The following is a 15,462-nucleotide window of genomic DNA, read 5'->3' as shown; positions in this document are numbered from 1 at the left end:
ATGCATGATACATATATACATTACGTATTATCAAAGGCTAATCATTTTTAAGGCTAATCATTCTACGGCTAATCATTTTAAGTTATGCGTGATACATATATACATTACGTATGATCAAAGGCTAATAATTTTAAGTTATGCATGATACATATATACATTACGTATTATCAAAGGCTAATCATTTTTAAGGCTAATCATTCTACGGCTAATCATTTTAAGTTATGCGTGATACATATATACATTACGTATGATCAAAGGCTAATAATTTTAAGTTATGCATGATACATATATACATTACGTATGATCAAAGGCTAATCATTTTAAGTTATGCATGATACATATATACATTACGTATTATCAAAGGCTAATCATTTTTAAGGCTAATCATTCTACGGCTAATCATTTTAAGTTATGCGTGATACATATATACATTACGTATGAACAAATATCATGAAAAACATTTCTTCTGAATCCATTTTACAATCCGTTTTGGAAAAATGAGTCCTTTATTGTGAGCGTACGTAGGGATGCCACTCAAAAACATCATTGAAATGGATTTGGGAGCAGTGAAAACGGATATTTTCGTTGAAATATGATGAGTAATTTATTCCTACGAGGAAGTAAAAAGGGAAGGGGGAATATGCAAGAAAATCTGGTAATTGAACTTTTCTGTGTTTAATCAATCCGTAAACTCTTAAACACAATTTTAAATTTTCGTTCGAAACGTAGTTTTTCAACCAAATCAGTTTCAATTTTGATCTAAATTAAATTAATTCTAAAACATACCAGTGATCTTTCATAAAATATTTCAATGTATTTTCTAAAGTCCCGCGTGGGTGCATTTCTGTAGATGGATACAAACACGGCGAATGCAAACTAAATGTTTCTAGTAAAAACAAACTCGTTGCTATAATATGTTCTTCAAAGTCTACTTTAGAAAATTGATTGTGCCTTTTTACCAATTTTAAAAATTCACAAGAGCAAAAAGTTCCGAAACAATTACATTTTTTCCGAAAAGATTAAATTTTTCAAAATATGTTTTGAGATCTAGGAAGAAAAAATAATATTTGATTCCTATGAAATATTCCTATGAGATAACAGTCTCGTAAGATGTTTTTGTTTCTTTAATGCCGTGTTTACGCTGTATTTGATAGTGATTTTCGTAGTATTTGATATGTTTCTTCCATGTACGTATCTAAATCAATATTTAGAAAATTTTTCTTAACTGTTTGTTTCATTTCTATGCATACATATGCATTTCTTTCATTTTTATATATATTTTTAGTAGATAAACATCCAAAAATTAATATTTGCAACATTGCTTTATAAAATCAAACCTTTATTTCTTCATATTTCTGCCGCATTAATTTGAAAAATGTATTACTTTTCTAAAAAATAAAGCCCATTACATATTTCTTGAGAACTATTAGTTTTATACATAGAATGAGAATAAGCATAATTAGTGGTGATGGCGTAGTCATTAGGTTTATTTCAGAAGCAGGAGAGATGAAAAATAAGCAACGCCTTCCCTGGGAATCGAACCACGGATCTCTGGAATACGCTCTCAGTGCGCAGACCACCCCACCACGAAGGCGGGAGAAATACCTTGTATACCGCTTCTAAAGGACGAGTGGAGTTTTTAAGAGATCCAGTGGGCAAATCGTCGGTAAGGAGAAACATTATCCAACAACCTTTTAGTTCGGGCGCCACTTATAGAGTCATTATGTTTATTGGAAGTAGTAAAGAGGAAAAATATGTGACGCCTTAGCCTGGAATCGAACCACGGATTTGCGGAATACGCGCCCAGTGTGCAGACCACTTCCCCACGACGGCATGCCAAAAAGGGGGAGTATATAAGGCAAAATACCTTATATACTGCCCCTTTTAAAGGGCGACTGTGGTTTTTTTAGGGAACCCGATCGCCAAATCCTGCGTATGGAGAATCATCATACACGACCCCTTTTTAGTTCGGGCGCCAGTTGTAGAGACTTTAGGATTTTTTTGGGAGCAGGAGATTTGAAAACTGAGCACTACCTTCGCCGGGAATCAAACCACGGACTTCTGGAATTCGCGCCCAATGTGCAGGCCACCACACCACGAAGGCATGCCAAGAAGGCGGGAGAAATACCTTATAATGAAAAGAACCTTTTGACGAGACCCTCAATCGGGATTGTAGTTAACGACGTCGATTGCTATACTGAAGGAACTGTGTTCGAATCCTGGGGATAGCATGGATGTTTGTAAACGTATAGTGTTTGTGCGGCGTGAGAGCACTCTTAATATGCGGCAAGCCGAAGGCCTTCTCGAGAGGTTGATGGTAGGGGAAGAGGGGTGAGACACCATTGGACCTAGTGGATAGCTTCTGGAGGCTGAAGCTCTAATCTGTGTGAGGTTGACCTAGAGTCAGCCAGGGAACTTGTCCTCCGGTTTACCTGTCCTCTCACAGCCGGGGTAGTAGTACTCTCCATAAAGCCTGAGGGCGGAACTGGGCAAAGTCGTACTGCAAGGTGCTCAAGGCTCTTGCCAACGAGAGGCGCTTATGAACTATGTAACTATAAGCATATGTTATGAACTATGTAAGCATGTATACAGGGCCAATGTATGTCCGTATAGGCCCCATGAGTTGTTGCCACGGATAGTTGCGGAACCTGGACTAGACACGAATAGTCTTAGTAAGCCGCACTGGTGTCCAGATTCTGCTTTCAACTCAACTCAACTCAACGAGAGGCGCAGTCTTACACTCTCTGCTACGATGAATTTCGTGGGCTTGTTCTGATGTTCCTGTCAGACAAGTGAGAGAAGTCACATGGCAAAGTACGAATCTTTTCAAACATTCAAAACATTTTTTATAACTGGAAATATGTTGGTTCAACCAACGGTTGATGCGAAAATTATAGCCAGGTAAGGACTTTTGCATAAAAGAATTAATGTTACGCTTCAGTGCAGAACAGTTGTTTTGATGTCATCAACTGCTTTGAAAAATTAAAAAGAAAAAATAAAGCACATAAAAAAAAAAAAAATCTGACATGTTTCAGATTTTAAATTACGTCCAAAGGGGCGTTTTTTAACATTTTGTGTGTTACCTTTCTTTATTAAATATCATGTTCCTCGCACTTAAACCATAAGATCCAGTGCAACAGCAATATCGCAAAATAGTTTTAAAACGAGCCTATCTTTAGAATTTACGATACAGAGACTCACGCGCTGGAGATAAAAATGTTTTTTCTGCACAACGTTGCCATTGCTCGCTTTGAAATCCTTGAGTTTGTTAATCAAAAATTCGTCAAAGTTTTAAAAAATAGGAAATCGATCATAAAACAAATTTCAAATTTCAAATTTGGTCTTCCACGTGCTCATATTCGTTGGAGGATTACGTTATTCAAAATTCGATGACTCTATGTACCGTTGTTTTATCACAATACGAGAAATATACATACATTTATGCAGATTTTTCATTATTTAATTTCTTCAAATATAATGCAGGACTCTAACATTTTGTGGCAACAGTTTGAAAAGTGAACCGACATTTATGAGTCCGACGCAAAATGCCAAAACGAAACTAATAGTCCTTCGGGATTCAAATCCCTTTGGACTAATAATTACCATTTTGCTGTTACGCTACACTGCAAAAACGCTGTATAAAAATCTGTCAGTGCAATCTTCTTTCTTCTTTTTATATATGCATGGTAATTATACTTTCAAAAACATAGTACCGTATTGGGACATGGCATTGTTTTAAAGACCACCGGGAAAATGTTTAGAAGAGGTAAACGTATTTTCACTAAGTGTAGTTGAATTAGGGTTTGAGGCATAAAAACAATATACACGCAAGTTAAAAATCCTCTGTATAATGAATTAATTATTCAAACAAGCGATTCAAACATTAGTAACAACAACAACATTTTGATGTAGTCGTTCAGATGTTTAGGAGAACAAACAGTTGACATCTTTGATCTATGACCTGGTGGTGATGGCGTAACTGCGTACTAGATGGATGAGTAATATGCACACAAACGTGCCTTGAGTTAACGCATAATTTATGTTTGAACATATGTGAAAGATTTTTTTTCCAGCTCAATACATTACGGCGGCGAATAAGCATCCCCAGAACTCGATAACAACTTAATCGTTGCAACAAAGAGACTTAACACATTTAAAGGCGGGAGTCGTAGTATTACGATTTATCTCGACTTTAGCTTAAAGGAGGGAGTCGTAGTACTACGATTTATCTCGATTGTAGCTTAAAGACGGGAGTCGTAGTAATATGATTTATCTCGACTGTAGCTTAAAGCCGGGAGTCGTAGTAATACGATTTATCTCGACTGTAGCTTAAAGGCGGGAGTCGTAGTAATACGATTTACCTCGACTGTAGCTTAAAAGCGGAAGTCGTAGTAATACGATTTATCTCGACTGTAGCTTAAAGGCGAGAGTCGTAGTACTACGATTTATCTCGATTGTAACTTAAAGGCGGGAGTCGTAGTAATACGATTTACCTCGACTGTAGCTTAAAGGCGGAAGTCGTAGTAATACGATTTATCTCGACTGTAGCTTAAAGGCGAGAGTCGTAGTACTACGATTTATCTCGATTGTAGCTTAAAGGCGGGAATCGTAGTACTACGATTTATCTCGACTGTAGCTTAAAGGCGGGAGTCATAATAATACGATTTATCTCGACTGTAGTTTGCGCAAACCACATTGTGCAATTCATGCGCCATTTTACATTTGTATTTAGTATGTATTGCGGTTTGAAGCTGTTCGGTTGTTCAAATTCTACTTGCAGTAAGTTTTGAAATCCTTCAATATAGTTTCACGTGAAAATAAAGATATATATGCAGACGATTTGATAGACATTGAAGAGCCACAACCTGGTACATCGAACTCAGCACCACGGACTCTACGAAATAAAACTGATCCGCCTGGACGTCTTTCGCTAGACATCAAAAAGCACAAATTAATTCGGATAAAAATGAAGGCGAAAAGCTATATGCCCAACGAAATTGCATAGTTTGTGCGGCACATAAGAAAAGGAAACTTGACTTGCTTCAAATGCGAGTTTGCAATGCACTTCTTCACCATAGCGACATTTGGCGACAAAATTGGTGATATGCCATGGACGGATGGAGAACCTTCTGGAATGAATTCTTACCGGTTTAGCCCAGAATGTTCTCGAACACAAGCCGAAAGCTCTATAAACCCTGCTTGTACGCAGTAAGTTAGTGAGTGAGCCTCATAGATGGCAAGATAGTTAGTATCGAGAGTGCCTCGTCGAGAGGGCGAGTTGATGCGCCTCGAGAGTGCGAGATAGTTAGTGTTCTTGAGTCGATCGAGTTGACAGCTGGGCACCGAGTGCCGAGTGGGTCGTCGAGTTCACAGAAGGAGTCTCTTAGTGTATCTCGGTTAGTGCATCGTCGAGAGAGAGTGCTGAGCTCCGGGAACGACTGAACCGAAAAGTCGGAAGCCGTGCTCTGTGTGCCGTCGAGTGCATCGCGAGTTGTCGCGTGGAGAGTCTCGAGAGTACGTGGAGTTCCGAGAACGACCGAGCAGAGTCGGGAGCTGTGCTTTGCAGTGAAGCTGTCTCCACCGTGACAGCCTGATAACTTGAAGGCTGAGTCGCTGATCGTGTCAGCGTGTTTATAGGAATTCATCGACGACTGTAAAACGTGTTTTGGAGCTGTCCTGACAATACTGGCTAATAAAGTGTGTTTCGATACTTCGTCAAGTGCTGTCGTCGTTATTCACTCCAAATCCACACAAACCTCGTACGAACGTGAAGGAAGAAAATAACGTAACAACTGGTACTCAACAATATTTTTAAAGGATGTTAAACCTTAACGTTCCTTAGCAGAATGAAAATAAAATAATAAAAAAGGCCTTACTTGCTCTTGGTGTCGGAAAAATCACAGTCTTATGGCGAATCCTTTTCAAATACCTGAAAAAGAAGTTTTCAGTTGTTAACATGTTCGAGCAATATAAAATCTGTACACACCATCATACCTAAACAATTACCACAAGGAAAATTCTAGAAGCAGTATTGCCCCTGCATATAACAGAAAATATTTAATTAATCTCGCAATCTCTCTCGTGCGCGTTAGATAAGCGAAATCAGTCACCGAGAGCCACAATTTGACAAAGACGTCTGCCAAGCACTTATTATAATGATTCTATATCTTACTACGAATATATCTTAAAAGTTTGTAGTAAAGTACAACTTCTTCTTTATGGTATACAGTTAAAACCGAAGATATTGCTAGAAACACAATGCCACTTTCGATTAAGGGGACTCATACACCTTAAACCCCTCATGATCTTCGAATATGACTGTTGCAAGAATTGGAATATTTTATTTATTTTAAAAGCAATTACTTCCAACCCTTTACAGCTGACTACATAATATAGCTGCTTTAGAAACTAGTAACCAGAAAATTTGTGTTGCCACAAATATTTTTGTAATTTAATCCTCTTTGTGACAAAATATTTCGCCATGTTTCCACATTGCGCGCATGATATTTTAAAAATGGCTAATGATACATACCTGAAATTAGATGGAATTCTTTATATGGGCACTATTTTCGAACCGAACCAACAATCTGATAAATATTTTAATACTGAAAAATTTTATGGACGAAAACATTACAAATTTTATTAATAAAATACATTTTATAAACTCAACTCAAAATAAAATAAAAATTGAACATGAAATTTTTAGAATTTTAGGTTCACAGTAGTTTCCGAATGTTATGAAAGCGATATATTAAATATGGAATTAAATTATGAAACAGAATGTTTTAAACTGTGCGCGCAAGGTAGAAACATGACGAATAATGTTGTCACAAAGCGGATTAAATTATAAAAATATTTGTGGCAACACAAACTTTCTGATTACTGTTTCAGAAAGCATCTATATTACGTAGTCAGCTGTAAAAAGTTGGTAGTAATTGCTTTTAAAATAAATAAGTTATCCCAATTCTTGCAAGAGTCACCTATTCGAACATCTTATGGGTTTTAAGGTGTAATGTGTCCCCTTAATCCATTTAAGCCCAAATCTAAATGTGCTGCTCTCACTGATATAAACGTCTCAAGTACTAAATTTCAAAAGTTAGAATTATATCTTGATATAGTTTTTTCATTAAAAATTGTTATGGGTTTCAAGTACAGTATTATTCATGGACGTCCGTTTCTTAGCGGACAACCAGAAGTGGTATTGTACTTCTATTTTTGTTTTTTTACTGTTATGCACCTCAAGTAAAGTTCTACTTCCGGTTCTACAGTTTTATCCAAAATCTAATCAAATATTTTTTATATAAATGCGGAAAGCATTTGTATAAAAAATACGGATATATAGCATATACAGAAAATATAAATTTTTGAAAGCTTAAGAGTTATCTTGGACGAAAAATCGTGATACACACATAGACGTCATTGTAAAAATAGTGAAAACGTGTTATGGGGATCCTCATTCGTGTTTGTTCACTGGAACTCACTATCGAATTTTCGAAGAGAAAACCTACCGCGCTTACTTACGTATATAGCCTGGCCGGTGGGGGGGGGGGAGCAAAAGTTTCCATGGAATCCTATTTGAAACAGAAACTGTTCTGGGATATAATAATTAATATAAATGTTACGTTTTAAACTGAATGACGAAAGGCAGCCGCGTTGCAGATAAAAATATTTAAATTGAGAGGGGGCCAAAACATTTCTTTTAATCTCCGACTTTGTTGTTAAATTCGAAACCAAATCCATCTCGTTTTGTTGAATGCCAAAAGATTTTATATAAATCTTTTAATCAAAGGTTCCTTAAATTGGCACAAATATCAAATAAATCGAAAGCAACTTTTAAATTAAAATCTGATGTGTAAACCACGTGACTTGTACGGAATATTAAATTATACGCATTTTTTCTTGCATTTCATTTAAACTTATTCGATTGAATTAAATCTACTTCGCCGACAGCGCATAAACAACAATAGAATAAATGCATTCTTTAAAATTCACTCTAGTATTTGTTTACCACAGCGACACTCTGGCGCTAGATTCACATAACAGTATTATATTTCGTTCATATTATAACTCATAATGCACAAAATTTATATCATTTAAAAAATAGAATTATCTGATCGTTGCCACATGTTCTATTCAAATACTATAATAAAGCTAGAATGATGTGTAAAATAAATTAAGCAAACAAAGCAAAAAAGAAACAGTTTTTCACAGACGATTGAATATTTCTCATTCAATTAATTCAATTCTCACTTCGAGAGAAGGCAAAAATACATAACAACTCAAAATATCTATATTAAAAATTACGAAGTAAATCTTAAACACTTATTTCCTCGAAAAAATTCCAGAAAGGATTAAGCATGATTTAATTGGCAATAATAAATGAAGGCGTTAACTTTGTTGTTGCAAAGCTAAGTTTCTCTAGATTGGCAAAAAATCCATTATTCTGCTGTTTCAAATGTAAACAATCAATGGCCGCAATAAAAAAAGGCTTAGCGGCACTTAAACAACTTTAAAATTGTTGATAATTCTAAAAATATTGCATATAGATTTACTAAAGGCATAAAAGCCTTAACCGGAAGATAAAAACAACATAATTCAATCATTTTTAAAGCAAAAACTGTACAATTTACAAACATATAAGTGTAAAGAAACTGAGATCACTGAGCCAGGTAATAGAGTGGATATATATATAAATATATTTATATACGTTTGGTGTGGCCGATTGCAACCAAAATACGAGGTGCACATCTACATGTTATAGCAGTCCTATATACAAAATTTCAACGTTCTGAGGCTACTCGTTTTTGATTTATGCGAGATACGTACGTACTTAGGTACGTACGTACATACGTTCGTACAGACGCCACGAAAAATTCTCTTCAGAATTAATTTTAAAGCAGTTTTATGATTTTTTTGGAGGTTACGAGTCTTTTATTCTGTTCTTACGTACAGATATCACGCAAAAACTACGTTAAATTGCATTCGATAGCGGTCAAAATGGATATTTTCGTTGAAATATGCTGCCTGAAACTTTTCGCGATTGCAATACTTCCTTTTTACTTCGTACAAGGAAGTAAAAATGAGAGTTTTGGGGTGCGCATGTTTGAGTGAAAAACAATGTACGTTAAAAAATAGGCGGCTCTTCGTAGCACGGTTTTTCCAGAACGCCCTTAAATCCGAAAGAGAAATTATGTCGGTTTTTGCAGGATAGCAACAGAATTCTTTTATTCCGATGAATTTTTATGATTAAATATGTAACGCAATTTTCTTACACTTTGCTGAGTGGAAATATATCGGTTTTAAAAATCGGAGTTTGTTAATGAAAGTATCTTATGTCCGCACGAAATATAAAATAAAACGCACATTTGAAATTAAGAACTGATTCATGCTTCCAGAAATTCAACTTCGAGTAGTTTGCCATTCAGTAACAAAAAGATTAACTTTGAATGTTAAATATCGCATGCTTTACGGAATGACAGCACGCTGCTGCGTCAAGAGAAAAGAGTTTTATTTGAGGCAGTCCGCAACACATGACTTTCAAATAGCCGAATTTGGGGATTAAAATTGAAAGATAAATAGCTTACGTTTTAATTAAGACACAATAACACGCCGAACAAATACCAATTCAAAAGTCAAACAACAAAAATCAGCGTTACATTTTCAAAATTTTCACAGGACTAGTTTCGATGGTTTTAACGAACCACCATCGTCAGCTGAAAAACCGCAAATGAACAAGACAGGAAATAATGTTCAGATAAGAAATCCTGGAAAAGTGGCGCCATCTGTTGATGAAACCAGAACTAAAACGTAATTTCTTTAAAGGCCAAAGCCAAAGATGGATTGGAATTAGGATCGTTAACTAGACCAAGATGGCAGAACAGATGGCGCCACTTGCTTATTCGTGTCCAGGCTTTCTTATCTTATCTGATCATTATTTCCTGTCTTGTTCATTTGCGCTTTTACAGCTGAGGATGATGGTTCGGTAAAACCATCGAAACTAGTCCTGTGAAAATTTTGAAAATATAACGCTGATTTTTGTTGTTTCACTTCTGAATTGGTAGCTTACGTTTTGTCAAATGGCAACAGTCTGGCGCTCTGAAGAAAAAAATGATTTTATGTCGAGGAGTGTTACCATTGCTCGTTTTGAGTGAAATCGTGGAATGCGTTAACCTTAAATTCGCACAAAATATGAAATAAATAGAAACAAAAATTGAAATTCATTATTTGGGCTTCGGTATTATGCTCGGGTAGAAGACTGTGTGTTCAAAATTGGATGGCTTTAGACCTCTCTGCTTTTCAACAATGAAGTTTGTTGAAAAGCAGAGTCGGATGTGGATGTTGAATTCATGCGTTACCAAACTTTAGCGTATCCGATAGACCGTAAACAACATCTACTACTCTTCTTTGACTTGAAGTGAAGCTTTTTGAGATATTTTCATTTCTAGTTCGGTTTGTACGACCTCGTTTTTGCTACGGATTCGTCGACTTTTCCCCTTCATTTTGCACCCTCTACAAAATCCAAGCTCCTCCTCTGTTTGTAGCTTCAGGCGTCAACAAGGAGATAAAATTTTAGATGCATATTTTCTCAGACCACAGGTTATTTCTTTTTCTCTCTCTTCTGTGGGAGAAAATAAGAAAGGGAAAACCTACGGACGATAGAGGCAACTGGAAGAAATAGTGAACTGCTTTAAAATTCAATAATCAAGAAAAGGAAGGGGGAGAGAGAGAGAAATTTCTTCGGAATCTCAATTTCGAAGGGTCCGTGCGCGCATTATCGTCGTGAATATTTCCGTCGGGAATTCTTTTTTAGCTTCGAGACGGTTTTCATTAGTGTAGAAAGGGCCAAGAAGATGAAATTCGGTGCCGTAGAGTTTTAATTTTATAGGTTCGGATGATGAAGACGTTCGAAGTTTCCAGTCTTTTAAATTATCTTCGCACTCATGACACTTGTCAGCTTTACAAAACTTTGAAATTTATATCCGCAGATACAACTTGAATACTTTTTAAGGGGGCTCATACACCCAGTGGCGTAGCGAGGGGGTGGCAAGGGGGTGTATGATGCCCCGGGCGCCGCTCGCAGAGGGGCGCCAAATGGTCTCCAAACAAGATTTTCACATGGAGGTAGGAAGTAAGATGGAGTCGCCCTAAACAAGTTTCTCCCGTACCCTGCTCTGAAGCACCGGCGATCCCTACGTGGTGACCAAAACATTGGGTCATTTACCATTGAGTTCTATGGGATTTGACGCGTTCGGATGTAAATATTTTGTAATTACGTCGTAAATATACACATAAATGTATATATTTTCTTTTTCTACAACACTTCAGAGTCCTAAGTATGTGAAAACAACATATTTTTAAACAACATTTCATTCTGAACGGAATTAAAAGCTATACTTTTCACAGGACAGTTTTCTCAGAGTGGTTTAATTTGAATGAAATATTTTCACAAGTTTTCGTTAATTACATTAGAAAAAAAATTAAGGTAATTCGATTTTATTCGGTTAAGGTACAAAAATTAAGATCAAAGTTTATTGTATTATTAATATTAAAATTATGCATTATTTCTTTTCTATTTATACAGCTTTTCCTAAAATACTTTCTTAAATATGACATGATTTTTTGGCTTCTGAGGCATCTTTTAAATCGAAAAATGTAAGTCAATTTACAACTAATGCTATATTCGGTTCATTTTAAATTAGAGAATTATTAGGAATTAAATAGTATTTGACTTTCTCTGAACATTTCTGAAAAGGAATAAAATAAGTTTTTTTTTAAAGTATTATTTAAAACTTGTAACTGAGTTATTATAAAATGTAAAGGGAATAATTCTTTTAATTATACTTATCAGATTTTTTTTTTACCCTTCATTTCAACAATACATATTCCAAAACTCTTTATTACGTTCTTAAGTGCGCATCTCATAGCATTTGCTTTACAATACCTTTTAACAGATTGCTCTCCAATACGAACAATTCTTGCTTAAATAGCTTTATACCGTATTTGTCAACAGGATTTCAATTTATGTTTACAATTCAATATTAAGGTTATTATATATTTAGATAACATTTATAATCATTATAAATTAGATACATTTAATCATTAGATTTCTTCACAGTATTTTCACAGTTGTTTATAAGTGAATACTCTATTTAATAAAAACTTAATTTGACCTATGTGCCTAATTACAAATATTTTAACATGCATAATTTTATATTTATAAAACGTGTAAGCCCAAAGTGATTATTTTTCAGATATATGAAATTAAAACGATGGGTTTAAAATGAGCAGCAGTAAAGCCTCTCCTCTAAAAAATTTTAAAAGGTACATGTTACAATAATATATGGATGTGAAAAAAATTTGTTTTATTTAAAACATTTTGACATTTGGAAAATAAAATAAAAGTAGCGAATACTCTATCAAGGGTATCGAAAGACGTATACAATTTTAAATGTACCGTAAGGTATTTTTCATTCTTTAAGTATAACATTTTTCTTAAAATCCATATTTTTGTAGTGCAACAGCATATAATTTTATAAAACAAATTCATAATCAAAATCGCTGTTGTTAGTTATCGAAAAATAACCAAGATGTGATTTTTGCGTAAATGTCACTAAACTATACAAATTGCTATTATCCATCACACTATGATTGTTTCTTTCATGCGAAAGTGTCCCTTTTTCGATTTCTATGGAACTGTCGTGTGTCGAAATACTATCAGAATCTTGTCAAGCGAGCTTCTGAATGTAAACAAAGAACACCCCATCTGGTGACCCAAACTCCAAAGCAGTGCTTCACTTTTAGCGCGGGTTGGACCCTCCTCCCTTTCCTACTTCCATGGATTTTCATCATATCACTGTGTTTTTTTTTTTTTTTTTTTTGTTTTTTTTTTCGGGAGAGAGGGGCGGGCGCCAAAAAGGTATTTTGCCCCGGGCGCCAGTTATGCTCGCTATGCCACTGCATACACCTTAAACCCCTTATCTTCGAATATGTGACTGTTGCAAGAATTATGATATATTATTTATTTTCAAAGCAATTACTTTCGACTTTTTACAGCTGAGTACATAATATAGCTGCTTTAGAAGCTAGTAACCAGATAGTTTGTGTTGCCACAAATATGTTCGTAATTTAATCCGTTTTGTGACAAAATATTTTGTCATGTTTCCACCTTGCGCGCATGATAATTTAAAAATGGCTGATGGTACGTACTTGAAATTTCATAGAATTTTTTATATGGGCAGTATTTTCTACCTGAACTAAAATTTTGATGAATATTTTAGTATTAAAAACATTTATTCACGAAAACATTACAGATTTTTTTAATAAAATACATTTTATAAACTCAACTCCAAATAAAATAAAAATTTAACGTGAAATTCTTAGAATTTTAGGTTCACAGTAGTTTCCAAATGTTATAAAAGCTATATATTAAATATGGAACTAAATTATGCAACAGAATGTTTTAAACTGTGCGCGCAAGATGGAAACTTGACGAAATATTTTATCACAAAGCGGATTAAATTATAAAAATATTTGTGCAACACAAACTTTCTGATGACCATTTCAGAAAGCAGCTATATTATGTAGTCAGCTGTAAAAAGTTGGAAGTCATATCTTTTAAAATAAATATGTTATCCCAATTCTTGCAATAGTCATCTATTCGAAGATCTTATGAGTTTTAAGGTGTATGAGTCCCCTTAACATTTATAATCGAAAACAGCTAACATTAAAGTCGTCGTTGATGTCTATCGAAAGGGTTGCTTGCGGCCTGAAAATATATTTCTCGCAACTGGATCGGCATTATTATGACATTAATTGTTAAAAAAAGATGTAGGGTTTTCCTTATTTTTTATAAAAAATTTATTTTAAGTTTGATACCTGTACTAGACTTCTCAAATTCCCCTCACATTCTCTCGCCATGATGGAAATTAAAAGGTTAAGTAAAGTGCTTATTTAAACGGGTGAATCTCTCAGATTATTCAGAGAGTGTTTCGCTAGCCTAGCGCACGTTTCGTTGTTATTTCGCTGTTACGCTAGTAAGCCTTTTGGCCTTATTTAGCATCATGCTGGTTAGGTTCTTGGGAGTCCACCTCTTAGGCGTAACTTAAGTGATATCTTGCACTAATTATTTGCGGTTTAACTTGACTATATTCTACGTTTTAGTTTTCACCGCAAGACGACGGTGCTTTTGTAGCGCACGAAGTTCATACCTTTCTGTTAACTATTATTTTGAATTAATAAAGGGTTATCTTTACCCTTCGTGGGAGTCAGTAATTTTATTCACGCCTGTGCGAGAATTCGCCGGGTCATTATAGAGTCCGTTCTTGTTTGTGTGGAACAAAAGAGAAAGATTCTATAAGGTACTTGAAAGAAAAGTCTAATTTAACGATTTGCGTTCCAGTTTCACATTATTTTCATTACCATTAAAAACGAACATGAGTAAACCCTTCCCCCCCCAGAAGCTCTACGAATGGAGCTGCGATTTGGTATAAATTTACACTTTATATGTGATATAAACCTTATTCAAAGATATAAGGATGCAGATTGGATTAACCTTTTTCGTAATTATCAGAATATAAGTATTGCTTTCTGCTTCGACTCAGTCGCTTTACTTGGGAGTATCAGATTTAGGCTCTAGTTGTAACATGAGTGTGTATTAATATGTTACGCAGCGGTTTTTAAAATTTTTTATCAGAATTTTACCAAAACATGATCTTTATGACTTGCCCGAAATGATCTAAAATGGGCAATGATGTGTTCAGTTAGCTATTTAATGGGGGAAAACGTTCGATTTTAAATAATTTATCTTTTAAAAATGGTTTTACGTATTTTTTGTCTGCTTTCAAATGCTGCTTTAATCTTTCTAATCGCAATATTTTTACTTCCTTGTAAGAAGTAAAAAGGAAGTACTGTAATCGCAAAAAGTTTCAGGCAGAATATTTCAACGAAAATATCCATTTTGACCGCTATCGAATGCAATTTAACGATGTTTTTGCGCGATATCTGTACGTAAAGACAGAATAAAACACTCTTTTCCTTCAAAAAAAAAAAATTATAAAACTGCTTTAAAATTAATTCTGAAGAGAATTTTTCGTAGCGTCTGTACGAACGTATGTACGTTCGTGCGTATCTCGCATAACTCAAAAACGAGTTGCCTCAGAACGTTGAAATTTTGTATATAGGACTGCTATAACATGTAGATGTGCACCTCGTATTTTGGTTGCAATCGGCCGCAACAAACATATATAAATATATTTATATATACATCCACTCTGTTACCCGGCTCGGTGATCTCAGTTTCTTTACTCTTGTATGTTTGTAAATTGTACATTTTTTGCTTTAAAAATGATTGTATTATGTTGTTCTTATCTTCCGGTTAAGGTTTTTATGCCTTTAGTAAATCTGTATGCAATAATTTTAGACTTATCAACAATTTTAAACTTGTCTAAGTGCCGCTAAGCCTTT

Source organism: Stegodyphus dumicola, chromosome 3 (assembly GCF_044657685.1).
Source record: "Stegodyphus dumicola isolate Sdum_Otavi_A_Nest chromosome 3, ASM4465768v1".
In the NCBI taxonomy this organism is placed as follows: Eukaryota; Metazoa; Arthropoda; class Arachnida; order Araneae; family Eresidae; genus Stegodyphus; species Stegodyphus dumicola.
The sequence above is the reverse complement of the archived record's forward strand: the minus strand, read 5'-3'. Positions refer to the sequence as shown.